The 16,743-nt window shown below is 38.6% G+C and overlaps 4 non-coding genes across 4 annotated transcripts; all 4 read right to left on the bottom strand.

Annotated features, from left to right (window-relative positions):
* Positions 1-13,336: 13,336 nt before the first annotated feature.
* LOC134997743 (U1 spliceosomal RNA) lies at positions 13,337-13,500 on the bottom strand. The gene has a single exon (XR_010200132.1). It is a non-coding gene; the product is annotated as a U1 spliceosomal RNA (small nuclear RNA).
* Positions 13,501-13,651: 151 nt separating this feature from the next.
* LOC134997722 (U1 spliceosomal RNA) lies at positions 13,652-13,815 on the bottom strand. The gene has a single exon (XR_010200111.1). It is a non-coding gene; the product is annotated as a U1 spliceosomal RNA (small nuclear RNA).
* Positions 13,816-14,487: 672 nt separating this feature from the next.
* LOC134997751 (U1 spliceosomal RNA) lies at positions 14,488-14,650 on the bottom strand. Its single transcript, XR_010200139.1, has one exon. It is a non-coding gene; the product is annotated as a U1 spliceosomal RNA (small nuclear RNA).
* Positions 14,651-14,802: 152 nt separating this feature from the next.
* Positions 14,803-14,966, bottom strand: LOC134997713 (U1 spliceosomal RNA). Its single transcript, XR_010200103.1, has one exon. It is a non-coding gene; the product is annotated as a U1 spliceosomal RNA (small nuclear RNA).
* Positions 14,967-16,743: the final 1,777 nt, after the last annotated feature.

Here is a 16,743-nt window from a genome sequence, read left to right as displayed (position 1 = left end):
GTGTCATGGCGTTCTTACTTGTTAATTGCTGCACTTCCACTGCTGTATTTTGCACTACTGCTTACTCTCTCATGCAATTTTCAGCTTATTTGTCTCCCCTCTCTCAGCTGCTCATCTCTGCGTAATGGCGTCGCCAGCTCTTTCCTCACCATGGCTCCAACTGACTTCTCAAACTGCTGTTCAATTTTCTTTTAAATAAACTTTATTTAAAATGGCACAGGCAACTACACTGTTGTCAAAAATGTCCTTGTTGTTATGGGATATCACACGTGCCCCCCCCCCAAAACATTCGTGTCCTCACGCATTTTGGTTTTATCCCTATATAAACTTCTCACTATATCCAGTCACATTCATTAGTGAACACAGTTTATGTCTGAAACATTAACATTTATCAACATTTTTAACATCAGTATCTGATAGGTATAATTCCTTTTGTGCTATAGTACATTAACACATGCTCCTGGAGCAATCGGTTGAAATCTGGACAGTATATGGTCTTGAAAAGTTTGTCTAGGAAACCTCAACCCCCCTGCCATGGATGAGTATTGAACTCTTTCTAAACTGTCTTTGGGACATGCTGTACAGAACTGCAGCTGACTATGGTGGTTTTCTGTTTTGCAAGCCCTAGTCTTCTTGCCTCCTTGTCGGTGACAAACCACCTTAGTCTGCTGTAAATACATTTTATGAGCCTCTTCCATTCCATCTTGGGATTCAGTATCACAGCTAGTTTGGGACAATGGATTCTGGAGAGAAAGAGGCAGCAAGGTTCTTCTTACAGAACAGGTTGGACAGTTTCGGCACCATCTCTTGATGTCTTCCCTCATTTCAACCCAAAAGAACTTTTTCCAGATGCTTGTTTCCATCCTTTTGCACCCAGGGTGACCTGACTTGTCGTGATATTCTTCAAGCACATAACAAGCACTTTGTCTTGGAATTACAAGTTGACTGATCCTATAATGAGTATTAGGATCCACACTACATCGAACCAACTGTCCTTTCTCTTCAAACAGCCTTTCTCGCTGTCTCAACAACTTCAGGAGTTCTGGCGAGGATTCTTGCCTTTGTCGCTTGGTCAGGTATTTCCCAGTCTTCAGTAAGGCTTTGAGGTGTCTTATCATCTGACTTTTATCTTGCAGGTGGTCAAAACTGGTTCCTTGAATAGGTTGCTCACAGTTTCTAGAACTGGATGCTATATTATTCATGCCTAACATTGAAGCATTCTTTCGGATAATCTGGACACTGGAGATGGGCATTTCTATCATTATTTGGCTAGCCTTATTTTTTTCATGTTCCTCTCTTACAGATAATTCTGTTATCATTCTTCCCTTTTGTTTGGCTATCCCAGGTTGAAGGCCTTGTTTCTCCTGGAGCTTGTCAGTTTGAAACTCTCCGTGGAGTGCTGCTACGAGCTCCTCACAGCAGTTCCGCAACACATTCATGCCCACTATCACTGGAGGCAATCCATCATCTTGGGCAGTGGTGATGATGAAGCCTTGCTGTGGTAGCACTGTTCGTCCGATTTGAATTTCAGCTTCCCAGTATCCTTTGCAAGGGATGCAGTGCCCATTGCTTGCAATCGGGTTTATCAATGTGGAAGTTGACGGAAACATCTGTTCCTCAGTCCAATGCTGCTCAAACTGTGTTGCTTGTATTGTGGTCACTTGTGATCCAGTGTCTAAGAGAGCGGGCATTGAGACTCCATTGATGCAAACTTGAACCACCGGGCATTGGCTAACATAACGGGTTAACCACATGAATTTGGAGTTTAAATGATCTGGCTGCTCAAATTCTCTCTTAATTTGTCCGCTTCCTTCACAGCTTTGAAAAATGGGTCGCCTTTGGGAGGCAAAGTGGTTGGAAAAAAGTGTCTCCCTGTTTCTATGTAGGTCCCATTGGGAACTGTTCAGTGGTCTCCTCTCCTGGCACCATTCCATTTCTTCATGGAGCAGTGCCTGCTGTCTCTTCAGAATCTGCAGGTCTCTGCGCATCTCTGTCACACCACGTGTCAGTTCAGCCAGCTGACCTCGTAACTCACTAGAAGAGTCAAATATGCATGTCTTTGAACATGGCACTGTCACTCCTTTTACTGTAGGTGGGTAAGTAGCTCCTTTAAAACTTGACTCCTGGGCATCAGAATTCTCTTGATACCGTGGCATCTCTGGAATAGACTCTTGTGGAACAGCCCCTGAAGTAAGACTGGAGCCTAGAACTTTAATCGCAGCCTCTTTAAAATCCAGGAATGTGCTTCCAGGCTTCTGCAATCTCAATAGTCGCAGCTGAGTTTTTACAAATTCGCCCCTTGCACCTTCAGTGAACTGGTCCAATAACATTTTCTCTTTGTCATGCACTTCCTCAGGGTCTGCTTGCTGAACATCTCTGAGTGCTTCCTGCAAGCTGAGGGCATAGCCCCGTAGTGACTCTCCTGGTTGTTGCTTTCGAGCAAAGAAGTGCATTTTAAGTTCTGACACTGTCCTTGTGTCAAATGTGGTAGCAAGCCTGTTGAGGATCTGGTCCACAGTCTTCTTCTCTTCAGTAGGCCAGGAAGTAAGCTCTCTAAGTGCAAGCCCTTTCAACTGTCCCATCAAGATCTCCACCTTTTGCTGCTCTTTCAGCGGGTACAGACGAAACAAAGACTGCAGTAGTATCCTCATCAGTTTATTTTTGTCAATTACCATTTTAATAATCGGGTAAAGAAAATTAAGTGGATTTTTGAAAGAAAACAATACTGTCAATATACTATTAAAACAAATTAAAATGGTAAAAGTTATTGTACTTTAAGTAAAAATAAAAGAGCAAAAATATCAATCCCAGTTTTGGATTACTTTAATTAACAAAAAAAAATGCATATAGCAGAGGATAGTTTCAATCTGCCTACCTCTGGGCTATGGACCCAGCATGCTTCCATTACAGTACTCTGCTGCACATGTAATTGCAAGAGATCCTGAAGCACTCACTCATCATGGGAAAGTACCAATGTGTTTCTTCATTGGTTGATGGAAGAAACATCTTACAAAAACTCTCCAGATTATTGACTATTTAAAGTTTTTCTAGGAAACGTTCTAGATGAATGCTTATCAGCCTTTGTCAGTATGTACTTTTGCAAAGTGTCGCTGTGGCGCAATCAGTTAGTGTGTACGGCTATTAACCAAAAGGTTGGTGGTTCAATCCCACCCAGGGACGTAATTGACCTTGTTATCAGATTTTGGTGATCTTTAAGTAGACAAGTCAAAATTTCAAAAACCCCTGTTATGGTGTAGGGTACCTGGCCTTCTCTGATGTAATCAGAGTTAGATTTGATTCAGTGATTTTATAAAAACAGCTAGGAAGCACAATTTAGCAGTGGTTTGCAGAGAAAAAGAAATATGCTGGCAAAAAAATCCAATTGAGTGATTAAACAGCTCTTTATTTTCTGGCTTTACTTTTATGCTAACAAATTTGTTCTCTGAAAAGTGTCCACAAAGCCAAATATCTGATTAACATCTTTGTAGGGATGGTTTTTCACCTATTACTAAATTAAACTTGCTTCATTGGAAAGGCAGCAAGATGCATCCTCATTTCAATATCTACTGAAATAATACAGGTTGACACCAGGAAACATTAACGCCACTGCATCCTTGCTGCTTTCTCATGTGGAAGTCTGTTTAATGTGAAAACAAGGTGATATCTAATTAGCACACAGGTAAGGAATTAAGAAAATCTTTATTTAAGGGTGAAGATGTTTCTCACAAAATCGTTGCCCCAATGCATCATTGAAATTCAAGCTGGAAAGATGATTTTAATATATCATTTGTACATTTTGTATTGCTCTTCTGGTGACAATGTAGTTGGCTTTTGTCAATTACCATTTTAATAATCGGGTAAAGAAAATTAATTGGATTTTTGAAAGAAAACAATACTGTCAATATACTATTAAAACAAATTAAAATGGTAAAAGTTATTGTACTTTAAGTAAAAATAAAAGAGCAAAAATATCAATCCCAGTTTTGGATTACTTTAATTAACAAAAAAAAATGCATATAGCAGAGGATAGTTTCAATCTGCCTACCTCTGGGTTATGGACCCAGCATGCTTCCATTACAGTACTCTGCTGCACATGTAAGTGCAAGAGATCCTGAAGCACTCACTCATCATGGGAAAGTACCAATGTGTTTCTTCATTGGTTGATGGAAGAAACATCTTACAAAAACTCTCCACATTATTGACTTTTTAAAATGTTTCTAGGAATCGTTCTAGATGAATGCTTATTAGCCTTTGTCAGTATGTACTTTTGCAAAGTGTTGCTGTGGCGCAATCAGTTACTGTGTAAGGCTATTAATTAAAAGGTTGGTGGTTCAATCCCACCCAGGGACGTAATTGACCTTGTTATCAGATTTTGGTGATCTTTATGTAGACAAGTCAAAATTTCAAACCCCCTCTTAGGGTGTAGGGTACCTGGCCGTCTCTGATGTAATCAGAGTTAGATTTGATTCAGTGATTTTATAAAAACAGCTAGGAAGCACAATTTAGCAGTGGGTTGCAGAGAAAAAGAAATATGCTGGCAAAAAAAATCCAATTGAGTGATTAAACAGCTCTTCATTTTCTGGCTTTATTTTTATGCTAACAAATTTGTTCTCTGAAAAGTGTCCACAAAGCCAAGTTTCTGATTAACACCTTTGTAGGGATGGTTTTTAACCTATTACTAAATTAAACTTGCTTCATTGGAAAGGCAGCAAGATGCATCCTCATTTCAATATCTACTGAAATAATACAGGTTGACACCAGGAAACATTAACGCCACTGCATCCTTGCTGCTTTCTCATGTGGAAGTCTGTTTAATGTGAAAACAAGGTGATATCTAATTAGCACACAGGTAAGGAATTAAGAAAATCTTTATTTAAGGGTGAAGATGTTTCTCACAAAATCGTTGCCCCAATGCATCATTAAAATTCAAGCTGGAAAGATGATTTTAATATATCACTTGTACATTTTGTATTGCTCTTCTGGTGACAATGTAGTTTGTTTTTGTCAATTACCATTTTAATAATCGGGTAAAGAAAATTAATTGGATTTTTGAAAGAAAACAATACTGTCAATATACTATTAACACAAATTAAAATGGTAAAAGTTATTGTACTTTAAGTAAAAATAAAAGAGCAAAAATATCAATCCCAGTTTTGGATTACTTTAATTAACAAAAAAAAAATGCATATAGCAGAGGATAGTTTCAATCTGCCTACCTCTGGGCTATGGACCCAGCATGCTTCCATTACAGTACTCTACTGCACATGTAATTGCAAGAGATCCTGAAGCACTCACTCATCATGGGAAAGTACCAATGTGTTTCTTCATTGGTTGATGGAAGAAACATCTTACAAAAACTCTCCAGATTATTGACTATTTAAAGTTTTTCTAGGAAACGTTCTAGATGAATGCTTATTAGCCTTTGTCAGTATGTACTTTTGCAAAGTGTCACTGTGGCGCAATCAGTTAGTGTGTACGGCTATTAACCAAAAGGTTGGTGGTTCAATCCCACCCAGGGACGTAATTGACCTTGTTATCAGATTTTGGTGATCTTTAAGTAGACAAGTCAAAATTTCAAAAACCCCTGTTATGGTGTAGGGTACCTGGCCTTCTCTGATGTAATCAGAGTTAGATTTGATTCAGTGATTTTATAAAAACAGCTAGGAAGCACAATTTAGCAGTGGTTTGCAGAGAAAAAGAAATATGCTGGCAAAAAAATCCAATTGAGTGATTAAACAGCTCTTCATTTTCTGGCTTTACTTTTATGCTAACAAATTTGTTCTCTGAAAAGTGTCCACAAAGCCAAATATCTGATTAACATCTTTGTAGGGATGGTTTTTCACCTATTACTAAATTAAACTTGCTTCATTGGAAAGGCAGCAAGATGCATCCTCATTTCAATATCTACTGAAATAATACAGGTTGACACCAGGAAACATTAACGCCACTGCATCCTTGCTGCTTTCTCATGTGGAAGTCTGTTTAATGTGAAAACAAGTTGATATCTAATTAGCACACAGGTAAGGTATTAAGAAAATCTTTATTTAAGGGTGAAGATGTTTCTCACAAAATCGTTGCCCCAATGCATCATTGAAATTCAAGCTGGAAAGATGATTTTAATATATCATTTGTACATTTTGTATTGCTCTTCTGGTGACAATGTAGTTTGTTTTTGTCAATTACCATTTTCATAATCGGGTAAAGAAAATTAATTGGATTTTTGAAAGAAAACAATACTGTCAATATACTATTAAAACAAATTAAAATGGTATAAGTTATTGTACTTTAAGTAAAAATAAAAGAGCAAAAATATCAATCCCAGTTTTGGTTTACTTTAATTAACAAAAAAAAATGCATATAGCAGAGGATAGTTTCAATCTGCCTACCTCTGGGTTATGGACCCAGCATGCTTCCATTACAGTACTCTGCTGCACATGTAAGTGCAAGAGATCCTGAAGCACTCACTCATCATGGGAAAGTACCAATGTGTTTCTTCATTGGTTAATGGAAGAAACATCTTACAAAAACTCTCCAGATTATTGACTATTTAAAGTTTTTCTAGGAAAACTTCTAGATGAATGCTTATTAGCCTTTGTCAGTATGTACTTTTGCAAAGTGTCGCTGTGGCGCAATCAGTTTGTGTGTACGGCTATTAACCAAAAGGTTGGTGGTTCAATCCCACCCAGGGACGTAATTGACCTTGTTATCAGATTTTGGTGATCTTTAAGTAGACAAGTCAAAATTTCAAAAACCCATGTTATGGTGTAGGGTACCTGGCCTTCTCTGATGTAATCAGAGTTAGATTTGATTCAGTGATTTTATAAAAACAGCTAGGAAGCACAATTTAGCAGTGGTTTGCAGAGAAAAAGAAATATGCTGGCAAAAAAAATCCAATTGAGTGATTAAACAGCTCTTCATTTTCTGGCTTTATTTTTATGCTAACAAATTTGTTCTCTGAAAAGTGTCCACAAAGCCAAGTATCTGATTAACATCTTTGTAGGGATGATTTTTCACCTATTACTAAATTAAACTTGCTTCATTGGAAAGGCAGCAAGATGCATCCTCATTTCAATATCTACTGAAATAATACAGGTTGACACCAGGAAACATTAACACCACTGCATCCTTGCTGCTTTCTCATGTGGAAGTCTGTTTAATGTGAAAACAAGGTGATATCTAATTAGCACACAGGTAAGGAATTAAGAAAATCTTTATTTAAGGGTGAAGATGTTTCTCACAAAATCGTTGCCCCAATGCATCATTGAAATTCAAGCTGGAAAGATGATTTTAATATATCACTTGTACATTTTGTATTGCTCTTCTGGTGACAATGTAGTTTGTTTTTGTCAATTACCATTTTAATAATAGGGTAAAGAAAATTAAGTGGATTTTTGAAAGAAAACAATACTGTCAATATACTATTAAAACAAATTAAAATGGTAAAAGTTATTGTACTTTAAGTAAAAATAAAAGAGCAAAAATATCAATCCCAGTTTTGGATTACTTTAATTAACAAAAAAAAATGCATATAGCAGAGGATAGTTTCAATCTGCCTACCTCTGGGTTATGGGCCCAGCATGCTTCCATTGCAGTACTCTGCTGCACATGTAAGTGCAAGAGATCCTGAAGCACTCACTCATCATGGGAAAGTACCAATGCGTTTCTTCATTGGTTGATGGAAGAAACATCTTACAAAAACTCTCCAGATTATTGTCTTTTTAAAGTTTTCTAGGAAACGTTCTAGATGAATGCTTATTAGCCTTTGTCAGTATGCACTTTTGCAAAATGTCTCTGTGGTGCAATCGGTTAGTGTGTTTGGTTATTAACCAAAGGGTTGGTGGTTCAATCCCACCCAGGGATGTTATTGACCTTGTCATCAGATTTTGGTGATCTTTAAGTAGACAAGTCAAAATTTCAAACCCCCTCTTATGGTGTAGGGTACCTGGCCTACTCTGATGTAATCAGAGTTAGATTTGATTAAGTGATTTTATCAAAAAACAGCTAGGAAGCACAATTTAGCAGTGGGTTGCAGAGAAAATGAAATATGCTGGCAGAAAAATCCAATTGAGTGATTAAACAGCTCTTCATTTTCTGGCTTTATTTTTATGCTAACAAATTTGTTCTCTGAAAAGTGTCCACAAAGCCAAGTATCGGATTAACATCTTTGTAGGGATGGTTTTTCACCTATTACTAAATTAAACTTGCTTCATTGGAAAGGCAGCAAGATGCATCCTCATTTCAATATCTACTGAAATAATACAGGTTGACACCAGGAAACATTAACGCCACTGCATCCTTGCTGCTTTCTCATGTGGAAGTCTGTTTAATGTGAAAACAAGGTGATATCTAATTAGCACACAGGTAAGGAATTAAGAAAATCTTTATTTAAGGGTGAAGATGTTTCTCACAAAATCGTTGCCCCAATGCAACATTGAAATTCAAGCTGGAAAGATGATTTTAATATATCACTTGTACATTTTGTATTGCTCTTCTGGTGACAATGTAGTTTGTTTTTGTCAATTACCATTTTAATAATCGGGTAAAGAAAATTAAGTGGATTTTTGAAAGAAAACAATACTGTCAATATACTATTAAAACAAATTAAAATGGTAAAAGTTATTGTACTTTAAGTAAAAATAAAAGAGCAAAAATATCAATCCCAGTTTTGGATTACTTTAATTAACAAAAAAAAAATGCATATAGCAGAGGATAGTTTCAATCTGCCTACCTCTGGGTTATGAACCCAGCATGCTTTCATTACAGTACTCTGCTGCACATGTAAGTGCAAGAGATCCTGAAGCACTCACTCATCATGGGAAAGTACCAATGTGTTTCTTCGTTGGTTGATGGAAGAAACATCTTACAAAAACTCTCCAGATTATTGACTTTTTAAAGTTTTTCTAGGAAACGTTCTAGATGAATGCTTATTAGCCTTTGTCAGTATGGACTTTTGCAAAGTGTCTCTGTGGCGCAATCGGTTAGTGTGATTGGTTATTAACCAAAGGGTTGGTGGTTCAATCCCACCCAGGGATGTAATTGACCTTGTTATCAGATTTTGGTGATCTTTAAGTAGACAAGTCAAAATTTCAAAAACCCCTGTTATGGTGTAGGGTACCTGGCCTTCTCTGATGTAATCAGAGTTAGATTTGATTCAGTGATTTTATAAAAACAGCTAGGAAGCACAATTTAGCAGTGGTTTGCAGAGAAAAAGAAATATGCTGGAAAAAAAATCCAATTGAGTGATTAAATAGTTCTTCATTTTCTGGCTTTATTTTTATGCTAACAAATTTGTTCTCTGAAAAGTGTCCACAAAGCCAAGTATCTGATTAACATCTTTGTAGGGATGGTTTTTCACCTATTACTAAATTAATCTTGCTTCATTGGAAAGGCAGCAAGATGCATACTCATTTCAATATCTACTAAAATAATACAGGTTGACACCAGGAAACATTAACGCCACTGCATCCTTGCTGCTTTCTCATGTGGAAGTCTGTTTAATGTGAAAACAAGGTGATATCTAATTAGCACACAGGTAAGGAATTAAGAAAATCTTTATTTAAGGGTGAAGATGTTTCTCACAAAATCGTTGCCCCAATGCATCATTGAAATTCAAGCTGGAAAGATGATTTTAATATATCACTTGTACATTTTGTATTGCTCTTCTGGTGACAATGTAGTTTGTTTTTGTCAATTACCATTTTAATAATCGGGTAAAGAAAATTAAGTGGATTTTTGAAAGAAAACAATACTGTCAATATACTATTAAAACAAATTAAAATGGTAAAAGTTATTGTACTTTAAGTAAAAATAAAAGAGCAAAAATATCAATCCCAGTTTTGGATTACTTTAATTAACAAAAAAAAATGCATATAGCAGAGGATAGTTTCAATCTGCCTACCTCTGGGTTATGGGCCCAGCATGCTTCCATTGCAGTACTCTGCTGCACATGTAAGTGCAAGAGATCCTGAAGCACTCACTCATCATGGAAAAGTACCAATGCGTTTCTTCATTGGTTGATGGAAGAAACATCTTACAAAAACTCTCCAGATTATTGACTTTTTAAAGTTTTCTAGGAAACGTTCTAGATGAATGCTTATTAGCCTTTGTCAGTATGTACTTTTGTAAAGTGTCTCTGTGGTGCAATCGGTTAGTGTGTTTGGTTATTAACCAAAGGGTTGGTGGTTCAATCCCACCCAGGGATGTTATTGACCTTGTCATCAGATTTTGGTGATCTTTAAGTAGACAAGTCAAAATTTCAAACCCCCTCTTATGGTGTAGGGTACCTGGCCTACTCTGATGTAATCAGAGTTAGATTTGATTAAGTGATTTTATCAAAAAACAGCTAGGAAGCACAATTTAGCAGTGGGTTGCAGAGAAAATGAAATATGCTGGCAGAAATATCCAATTGAGTGATTAAACAGCTCTTCATTTTCTGGCTTTATTTTTATGCTAACTAATTTGTTCTCTGAAAAGTGTCCACAAAGCCAAGTATCGGATTAACATCTTTTTAGGGATGGTTTTTCACCTATTACTAAATTAAACTTGCTTCATTGGAAAGGCAGCAAGATGCATCCTCATTTCAATATCTACTGAAATAATACAGGTTGACACCAGGAAACATTAACGCCACTGCATCTTTGCTGTTTTCTCATGTGGAAGTCTGTTTAATGTGAAAACAAGGTGATATCTAATTAGCACACAGGTAAGAAATTAAGAAAATCTTTATTTAAGGGTGAAGATGTTTCTCACAAAATCGTTGCCCCAATGCATCATTGAAATCCAAGCTGGAAAGATGATTTTAATATATCACTTGTACATTTTGTATTGCTCTTCTGGTGACAATGTAGTTTGTTTTTGTCAATTACCATTTTAATAATTGGGTAAAGAAAATTAAGTGGATTTTTGAAAGAAAACAATACTGTCAATATACTATTAAAACAAATTAAAATGATAAAAGTTATTGTACTTTAAGTAAAAATAAAAGAGCAAAAATATCAATCCCAGTTTTGGATTACTTTAATTAACAAAAAAAAATGCATATAGCAGAGGATAGTTTCAATCTGCCTACCTCTGGGTTATGAACCCAGCATGCTTTCATTACAGTACTCTGCTGCACATGTAAGTGCAAGAGATCCTGAAGCACTCACTCATCATGGGAAAGTACCAATGTGTTTCTTCGTTGGTTGATGGAAGAAACATCTTACAAAAACTCTCCAGATTATTGACTTTTTAAAGTTTTTCTAGGAAACGTTCTAGATGAATGCTTATTAGCCTTTGTCAGTATGTACTTTTGCAAAGTGTCGCTGTAGCACAATCAGTTAGTGTGTACGGCTATTAACCAAAAAGTTGGTGGTTCAATCCCAACCAGGGACGTAATTGACCTTGTGATCAGATTTTGGTGATATTTAAGTAGACAAGTCAAAATTTCAAACCCTCTCTTATGGTGTAGGGTACCTGGCCTACTCTGATGTAATCAGAGTTAGATTTGATTAAGTGATTTTATAAAAAAAACAGCTAGGAAGCACAATTTAGCAGTGGGTTGCAGAGAAAAAGAAATATGCTGGCAGAAAAATCCAACTGAGTGATTAAACAGCTCTTCATTTTCTGGCTTTATTTTTATGCTAACAAATTTGTTCTATGAAAAGAGTCCACAAAGCCAAGTATCTGATTAACACCTTTGTAGGGATGGTTTTTCACCTATTACTAAATTAAACATGCTTCATTGGAAAGGCAGCAAGATGCATCCTCATTTCAATATCTACTGAAATAATACAGGTTGACACCAGGAAACATTAACGCCACTGCATCCTTGCTGCTTTCTCATGTGGAAGTCTGTTTAATGTGAAAACAAGGTGATATCTAATTAGCACACAGGTAAGGAATTAAGAAAATCTTTATTTAAGGGTGAAGAGGTTTCTCACAAAATCGTTGCCCCAATGCATCATTGAAATTCAAGCTGGAAAGATGATTTTAATATATCACTTGTACATTTTGTATTGCTCTTCTGGTGACAATGTAGTTTGTTTTTGTCAATTACCATTTGAATAATAGGGTAAAGAAAATTAAGTGGATTTTTGAAAGAAAACAATACTGTCAATATACTATTAAAACAAATTAAAATAATAAAAGTTATTGTACTTTAAGTAAAAATAAAAGAGCAAAAATATCAATCCCAGTTTTGGATTACTTTAATTAACAAAAAAAAATGCATATAGCAGAGGATAGTTTCAATCTGCCTACCTCTGGGTTATGGGCCCAGCATGCTTCCATTGCAGTACTCTGCTGCACATGTAAGTGCAAGAGATCCTGAAGCACTCACTCATCATGGGAAAGTACCAATGTGTTTTTTCATTGGTTGATGGAAGAAACATCTTACAAAAACTCTCCAGATTATTGACTTTTTAAAGTTTTTCTAGGAAACGTTCTAGATGAATGCTTATTAGCCTTTGTCAGTATATACTTTTGCAATGTGTCTCTGTGGCGCAATCAGTTAGCGTGTTCGGTTATTAACCAAAAGGTTGGTGGTTCAATCCTACCCAGGGATGTAATTTACCTTGTTATCAGATTTTGGTGATCTTTAAGTAGACAAGTCAAAATTTCAAACCCCCTCTTATGGTGTAGGGTACCTGGCCTTCTCTGATGTAATCAGAGTTAGATTTGATTAAGTGATTTTATAAAAGAACAGCTAGGAAGCACAACTTAGCAGTGGGTTGCAGAGAAAAAGAAATACGCTTGCAGAAAAATCCAATTGAGTGATTAAACAGCGCTTCATTTTCTGGCTTTATTTTTATGCTAACAAATTTGTTCTCTGAAAAGTGTCCACAAAGCCAAGTATCTGATTAACACCTTTGTAGGGATGGTTTTTCACCTATTACTAAATTAAACTTGCTTCATTGGAAAGGCAGCAAGTGATGTCATCCAAGCAGTGGGTCAAAGTTGGCTTCAACCCTCGTCTGCTTATGAAAAGAGAAAAGGGATATGCAGGGCATGGCGGCCTTTTTTGCGACGCTTGGATGACCCCTAGTTCGCATTAAACACCCCCACCCTCCTTCGGTGTGGGGCTCATGTTGGCCATGCCCCAGCCCCTGAAGCATTCAAGCTGATTTCTTGCAGCAGCTGGGTACTGTAACAGCTCCAGAGCTGCTCTGTAAGGCAAGTAAAAGGGTGTGGGCCCTGCAGCACTACCTGTAGTTTGCATTGTGCATTGGAAGGCACAAAGTAAGCAGATGGGAGGAGAAGTCAGGATAGTGCACAAGGTTATAGAAGGGAGGGGCTCAAGAAAAGAGAAGTGGAAACAGACAGCATACTAGGCTGGAGAGAGACCTGAGACAAAGAGATCTGAATTATACGAGAGCCGTCCAGGGGAAACACAAATTATGCAGTCAAGTTTCCCACATTTGGGGAAATCGCAAGGGGCAGCACACCCAGAGTGCAATGGGTGAGCCTTGCCCTGGGAGAAGCACCTTAATGATCATAGTATCTCACCTGGCAGGTTAGTAGGAGTTGGGCTAGAGCTGGGGAGGGTCGCTGCTCGGGCACTACCTGTCAAGTGAAGGAGATCCAACTGAGGCAGCACAAGGGAACTCTCAAAAGAAGAACAAGGCTAGAGGAAGATCTGAGACAAAGAAATCTGACTTTTACCAGAGCTGACCAGAGGAAAGCACAAACACAGTCCACCACTACCACAAATAATGCAGTCGAGTTTCCCACATTTGGGGAAATCACAGGGGTCAGCATACCCAGAATGCAATGAATGAACCTCACCCTGGGAGAACAATCTTCATGACAATAGCATCTCCTATGCAAAATAAGTATGATTTGGGATAGGGCTGGGGAGGGCCGCTGCTCAGGCACATCTCTGTCAAGTAAAGGAGATTCAACTGAGGCAGCACAAGGGAACTCTCATCTGGGGACAACAACTACAAGGAGAACACATATTTTCAGATGAACATGGGGTGGCAGAAGGCTGCCTAATATTGAAGCACCCCCAAACAACAAACCAAATGCAACAACTAGTGCAAGCATTCCTGGGGGAAGGCCTGCAGCAGATGGATTTGAATATGGTGATGTCATCCAAGCAGTGGGTCAAAGTTGGCTTCAACCCTCGTCTGCATATGAAAAGAGAAAAGGGGCGTGCAGGGCATGGAGGCCTTTTGTGGTGCTTGGATGACCCCTAGTTCGCATTAAGCACCCCCACCCTCCTTCGGTGTGGGGCTCATGTTGGCCATTCCCCAGCCCCTGAAGCATTCAAGCTGATTTCTTGCAGCAGCTGGGAACTGTAACAGCTCCAGAGCTGCTCTGTAAAGCAAGTAAAAGGGTGTGGGCCCTGCAGCACTACCCGTAGTTTGCATTGTGCATTGGGAGGCACAAAGTAAGCAGACGGGAGGAGGTCAGGATAGTGCACAAGGGTATAGAAGGGAGGTGCTCAAGAAAAAAGAAGTGGAACCAGACAGCAAACTAGGCTGGAGAGAGACCTGAGACAAAGAGATCTGAATTACATGAGAGCCGACCAGGGAAAACTCAAATTATGCAGTCAAGTTTCCCACATTTGGGGAAATCGCAGGGGCAGCACACCCAGAGTGCAATGGGTGAGCCTTGCCCTGGGAGAAGCAACTTCATGATCATAGTATCTCACCTGGCAGGTAAGTAGGAGTTGGGCTAGAGCTGGGGAGGGTCGCTGCTCGGGCACCCGCCTGTCAAGTGAAGGAGATCCAACTGAGGCAGCACAAGGGAACTCTCGAAAGAAGAACAAGGCTAGAGTAAGATCTGAGACAAAGAAATCTGACTTTTACCAGAGCTGACCAGAGGAAAGCACAAACACAGTCCCCCACTACCACAAATAATGCAGTCGAGTTTCCCACATTTGGGGAAATCACAGGGGTCAGCATACCCAGAATGCAATGAATGAACCTAACCCTTGGAGAACAATCTTCATGACCATGGTATCTCCTATGCAAAATAAGTATGATTTGGGATAGGGCTGGGGAGGGCCGTTGCTCAGGCACATCTCTGTCAAGTAAGTTGCATTTGATTTGTTGTTTGGGGGTGCTTCAGTATTAGGCAGCCTTCTGCCCTACCATGTTCATCTGAAAATATGTGTTCTCCCTGCAGTTGTTGTCCCCAGATGAGAGTTCCCTTGTGCTGCCTCAGTTGAATCTCCTTTTGGAGAAGACCTCAATAAGATTGTAGCTGATCTGGCTACTGCTAAAACAGCTTGCCTACCTAGTATGACTCCTACCACGCAGAAGGCTAAAAGTACTTTTCTTGGCCCTTTCATCCTCCAGGTAAAGCGTACCCAAGGTCAGGCATACCCAAAGCAAGCTCATGTTTCCAGACCTGCCAAGCCCAGACTGAAGCAATCCTGGGCTGCCCATCAGCCTGCTTCCAAAACGGACAAGCCTGCCGCATGACGGTGCAGGCCTCCCTCTGGGGGATCCCAGGGTGGGGGGCCCGACTTCTAGGTTTGGCAAAGAAAGGTATAATTCTAAGCTAGAGAATTCTGTTTGGAGCTCACCTTGTACTTTGTGAAGAAATAATCAGCATTGTGGCTGAGCAGATACATGTAGTGTGTGGCTGCAAACTGCATGGATCTGCTGCGTTGTAATGCTGATTCTTTTTTTTTTCAAAGTACCAATAGCTTCATATAATGTTCACAATTTTTATGCAGGATCAAATAGCTCAATAGGTAGGGTGTTTGATTAGAATTCAACATGTTATAGGTTTGAATCCTGGGTATGGTAGTTTGAGATGTGTTATTTAATAAAGTATGTTGTTCTGACTGCCGGCATCCTATCACCTGGGATATCATACTAAATAAATGGAGTTGATCAAATTTTTTTTTTTTTTTTTAACTAGGCACAATTTCCAGATACTTCTCTTTATAACTGAGATTGCCCCCTGGAACTTCACATCAGTTGACAACTATGCATGAGTGGGCAGTGCTTGCCCTGGATCTGCCCACCCATTTATGTGCCGTCATAAAATAAAGCATGACTAACAGTTATCCTGGGCGTACACTACACAATTATCTGTCAGGCTATCTATCCAGTCTGGATGGATGGAATGAAAATCTGGTAATGTATAGGAGCAAATGTCAATTACCATTTGCTCCCAAACACTAGAAAAGTGGTCAAAAATGGTCATTACACAAATTGGTTAAACCCAAAATTTAACCAATTTGTTTAGGGGACCATTTTTGTCCATTTTTTTGTGTTTGAGAGTAAATCGTTGATGGTCATTTGCTCACATAGATAACCGGATTTCTATTCCAACCAGCCAGTGTTGGAGAGATGGTCTGCCAGATTACTTAATGCATACCAGAACCATAACTAGACTTTTTGGTGCCCTGTGACAGAGAATTATATGCCCACCCCCCCATTTTTGCAATATGGACAAAAGGTGCATGCCTTGTGGGGAAGGGGCATAACAAGATTGGTCTCAGAGAAAGCACATGAGATATGAAGATATATCTAGTATACTTGACACTCAATGGTTTGTGGTATTGCCGGGGTGCCCTCCTTAAATGCATATACAGTCACACATGGCATGTTTGTGTAAATGGCATATCAGCAGTCAGCACTAACTGGTGACATGCCATTTGTACAAGTAAGCCATGTGTGACTAATATATAAACATACTTTATTAAATAACACCTCAAACTATCATACCCAGGATTCAAACCTATAACCTGTTAAATTCTAATCAAACACCCTACCCATTGAGCTACTTGATCCTGCATCTATT

This window comes from Pseudophryne corroboree, unplaced genomic scaffold (genome assembly GCF_028390025.1).
Source record: "Pseudophryne corroboree isolate aPseCor3 unplaced genomic scaffold, aPseCor3.hap2 scaffold_1462, whole genome shotgun sequence".
Classification (NCBI taxonomy): Eukaryota; Metazoa; Chordata; class Amphibia; order Anura; family Myobatrachidae; genus Pseudophryne; species Pseudophryne corroboree.
The sequence above is the reverse complement of the archived record's forward strand: the minus strand, read 5'-3'. Positions and strand labels throughout refer to the sequence as shown.